Raw genomic sequence first — 5087 nt, 5'->3', positions numbered from 1 at the left:
GATCTGCAAGCAGGTCCCTTAGAAATCTGGATTCCCAATGAAAGCCCATTGAAAAGAGAGTGACCTAAAAAAAAGAAATCTGAATGGTTTGTCCTCGGGGTTTCGCCTGCTACATAAATTCTGTTATACGCACAGACATAATTCAAACAGTTATAGAAACTTCAGAGTGTTGTCTATCCAAATCTACTAATAATATGCATATCTTATCTTTTGAGGATGAGTAGCAGGCAGTTGAATTTGGGCATGCTTTTCATCCAAAATTCCAAATGCAGCCCCCTATCCTAGAGAAGTTTAACAAACAATACAACAAGGTGTGCTTGCATAGCTTTGTGGGAGCGGAAGAAAGGAAATCCAATCTGTTTCCCTGTTTCTGGGATGACCACTGCAAAGTCTCTCCCTCTCCCTCTTTGCTCATAGGCGATTCTCACACTATCATTGTCTGGCCAACCTGGGGAAGTAATCAAAAGCCATCTCATTAATCAAATGTGCTCTGACCAGGGACAATCATGCAGGATTGAGGCATTGTAATCTCTCAAACTGCAAAGTTCTGGGGAAGCTAATAGATTCTCTGTGAATTGTAATTCCATAAGACAAAAACAGGAAGTGGGGGTAGAGAAAAATGACACTCTTAAAATGTAAGTGAAGGTCATTCCAATTATCTGTGATGGAACTAGTCCCTGACAACGCCTCACACCCTTCACATCCCCTTATCTAAAGAATCAACAGACTATGTATGAATCAGAATGAATATGGGTGGGGGGCATAGGGTGACATGGGAGGGCAGTAGAAACGGTTGTGCAGTTAGTAGTGTGACTCAGAGATGGAGAGAGAGATCCCAATGTCACCCAGTGACAGGAGAGGACAGCGCCTTCATTAGGGCGGTGAGTTGGCCTCGCATTTACATCAGAACCACGGCAGACAAGAAGAGAGGAGAGCAGCCTCAGTAGTGCGCTAACCAGCATTCCCCTCCTAATCACTCACTCAGTTATCATAGTCAGACAGGTCCGGCGATTGTACTGAAGGCACTTGGGATGTCTATGTCTGTGCATTAAGCATTCATTTAACTGACCAGCGGGAGAGTGATGAGCGTCACATACTCGCTTGCATGTTTACTTTCCACAAATTTCTGGTGTGTTCTCTTCTTACCCCTCCCTCTCAGTATTTATCAGGGCTGTCACGCAGCAGAGATGGCATGGCTGACGAGCGGGCTGAGAGGGAGGGACATGCCATGCGTCTCTGATTGCCTCCGGGGTTGCTAAGGTCACGTGTTATTGCATTGTTACCATAATATCATCTCTAATGTGACTCCCGGCCCCAGCCTCTATAGTGAGACTCATCATTCAGGGCCACTTGATATTTCCACTCATGTCTATAGCCAAAGAGCAATATTATGACCTGATTCAAGTGCTGAAGCTTGAGTACCATCCTGTAAATCAACCATGTCACTTAAGTATTAATATAATATGTCCCTTTTAATAGGGACAAAAAAATAACATAGATCACACGCTATATACCTCTATTATACTAAATAAACCACTCCTAAGACTCTTTAGTTCTCTCCTCCTCAGAGTCCTCATATTGAGCACTGAGTTATCTCATCTACATGCAGAGACAGTATCCCCATCCCAAAACCTTGCAATTCAAAGGCCCCAACTGCACTTAGCTATTTTAATTAAAAGTTATTTAATCCTTTCGGGACGTAATCACCTCAAATTAAGCTCTGCTTTTCTTTGTCTGAAATTGTCTTTGTCTCTGTTGGGTTGAGCAGTGAGAATACTTTGCCTCAGTAGAAGTATGTGTCAGTGAACTGTGGTGGGAGGGGAGGTGGTCCTGCCTTGCTCTCAGAAGACCTGTGTGTTAAGCATGGAAATGTCACTGAAACTAGGACAGGAAACGTGAAGGTTAGCATTTGCTTCCTGAAACACAACACCTGGTATCCTTGACAAAAGCTGATGAGAGAGAGAGAGAGAGAGAGAGAGAGATTAAATGGATCTGTCCTGACCTCTGAGAGAGAAAGGATAGTGAGGAGAGGAGGAAGGTGAGAACAGAGTTTAAATGGATCTGTCCTGACCTCTAAGGGAGTCTATTAGATTACCACTGATCTCTCATGGCGACAGCCCAGCCCATTCACAACTTCAGAGGACACGCAGAGAAGTATTCATAGCTCAACACTGCCCTCCAATGGAGTGAACTAAGATCAAATACCTGGAAACATAGTAGGCCTTTTTTCCCCACTGACATTTAGGCTGGACTGCAATTTAGTAATTACTTTTCATTTATGATGCCAAGGGAGGCCTATGTATTTACTTACAATAGATCTACTAGAGATTTGATTTAAAAAGTTCAACTCTATCCATTAATGCCTTGTTTCCAGGACAAATTGAATTCAGAATAGTCATCAAATATAATGTTTGTTGCTCCAACATACCTGTATCGGTGAGTTGCGTTTCATTGCTTTGGTTAATTGTTTGGCCAGTGTCTGTTTCGCCTTTGGTTCTTAAAGATTCAGACATGTTCATAGATGCCACTGTTGAAATGAATGCTGTTTGCCGTTCATATTGTAGCAACCTTAACCCAACACCTAGCAACCTCATCAAGACATTCAGACCTCTTGCCGTAATGGTTAAGGTGTTGGCTTGACAGTTGTTAGACTAGGGTTCAAGTCCCATTTGGGGCTACCTCTGAATTTGCTATATTGGTGTTAGAAGTGGGATGGTGCAATTGAGGCCATCGGAGAAGTGTGTAGAATTGGTATAGAGAAGTGTGCGGACACGCTCTCCCGAAGGAAAGGGGGTAATGTAGCGACCTTAACCCAACAACTAGCAACCTCGTCAAGGGGTTTGGACCTCTTGGCGTAACGGAAGTTGCATTGACAGTCGCTGGACCCAGGTTTGAGAGTCCAGGTCTGGGCTACCCCCCAAATCCGCTATAATGTTGTGTGTTTATTAAGTACATTTTAGGAGTTTAACCAGGTGGAAGAATTCGCAGAGACCAAACAAACTGCCGCCAGAAATTTGCTGCAGCCATACCGGAAGAAAAATATTTAAAAAATTGCCCGGATACTGTAAAATAGCCATGCATCCAAATTACTATTTGAGCCAATCAGTTGTGTTGTGACAGGGTAGGGTTGGTATACAGGAGATATCCATATTTGACAAAAGACCAAGTCCATATTATGGCAAGAACAGCTAAAATAAGCAAAGAGAAATGACGGTCCATCATTACTTTAACACATGTAGATCAGTCAATCCGGAACATTTTAGGAAAAAATATGCAGTCGCAAAAACCATCAAACGCTATGATGAAACTGGCTGTCACGAGGAACGCCTCAGGAAAGGAAGACCCAGAGTTACCTCTGCTGCAGAAGAAAAGTTCATTAGAGTGACCAGCCTCAGAAATTGCAACCCAAATGCTTCACAGAGTTCAAGTAACAGGCACATCTCAACATCAACTGTTCAGAGGAGACTGTGTGAATCAGGCCTTCTTGGTCAAATTGCTGCAAAGAAGCCACTACTAAAGGACACCAATAATAAGAAGAGACTTGCTTGGGCCAAGAAGGTTCAACCCACTAGAAGGTTCAACGAGCAACGGACATTAGACCGGGGGAAATCTGTCCTTTGGTCTGATGATTTTGGTCTGAGATTTTTGGTTCCAACTGCCGTGTCTTTGTGAGACGCAGAGTAGGTGGACGGATGATCTCCACGTGTGTGGTTCCCATCGTGGAGCATGGAGGAGGAAGTGGGATGGTGTCGGGTGCCTTGCTAGTGACTGTCAGTGATTTATTTAGAATTGAAGGCTTACTTAATCAGCATGGCTACCACAGCATTCTGCAGAGATACGCCATCCCATCTGGTTTGAGCTTAGTGGGACAATCATTTGTTTTTCTGCTGTATCAGAGGATCTGGCCTCCACAATCACCTGATCTCAACCCAATTGAGATGGTTTGGGATGAATTGGACCGCAGAGTGAAGGAAAAGCAGCCAACAAGTGCATATATAGAGAGAGAATATACAGTATATACATACATTTTCCTTAATAATGTTACTGTCCCCACTACACCAACAAATACTTAAATACATGTAATTTTGTACTTGAAACATTTAATTCAAATACTGTAGAATTCTATTAATTCCTGTGGAGTGTTTCCTGCTATGGAGGGAGTGCCAATATGGCCGACCGGTGGCTTCAAAAACTGTTTTTAATACGTTATAGACCTTTTGCACAATGTTAGCAACGCCCACTTCCGCTCTACTTCCTACCGGACACATAACTTCCTGTCAGCCTGATTGAAGCCATACTAACTTCGAAGTCGATCGTTTTATCATTATCTCAGTATATTAATATAATCATATTTCTATAGCATTTTTTATCATTCTTGTTGAAAATTCTGTTTATGCGTTCAGTTAGGGATTTTTGTAATTTGATTATTGTCTTCTGTGTCTTTTCGTTGCCTCTTAGCTAGCTAGCTATTAACGTAGCCTGTAAGGTGGCTAGCAATTAGCCAACACCCCCCTCTCTAACCAACCATGACACTGTTTTACTCAATGCGCCTGCAAGAGCTGCCAAAGATAAATGAAGAAGTTTAAGGAAAACATTAACTCAAATTGCTCCTTTTGTAATGACCACCCAGAAACAGTTGTGCATCTTTTTTGGCATTGTATGCATGTAAGAAAACTGTGGCAAGACATCAGTAGGTTTATAATTGAACACATTTAGGAAGAGTTTACACTATTGTGGAGAGATGTACTGTTTGGATACTTTACATACAATAGAAATAAGCAGAATCATTTTTATGTAATTAATTTCATTATTCTTTTGGCCAAATTTCATATACACAAATGTAAATTTACAAACAGAAAACCACATTTTCGTTTTTTTTTAAGACGGTTAAATGCTCTACTAACAAAAAAGCTGTTAGAATTGTAAGTATATGCATGTCCCTTAAGGTCCTTGTGTAATTGTAATGTGATATTGTACCCCCTAGCGCGATTGTCCATTGTTTGTAATCTATGTATGCTTGTGTTCCCTCATGTGCTTTATGTATTGATTTGTTGTTAATAAAAAAATGTTTTACTTTTTTTTTTTTA

Source organism: Oncorhynchus tshawytscha, linkage group LG03 (genome assembly GCF_018296145.1).
Source record: "Oncorhynchus tshawytscha isolate Ot180627B linkage group LG03, Otsh_v2.0, whole genome shotgun sequence".
NCBI lineage: Eukaryota > Metazoa > Chordata > Actinopteri > Salmoniformes > Salmonidae > Oncorhynchus > Oncorhynchus tshawytscha.
The sequence above is the reverse complement of the archived record's forward strand: the minus strand, read 5'-3'. Positions refer to the sequence as shown.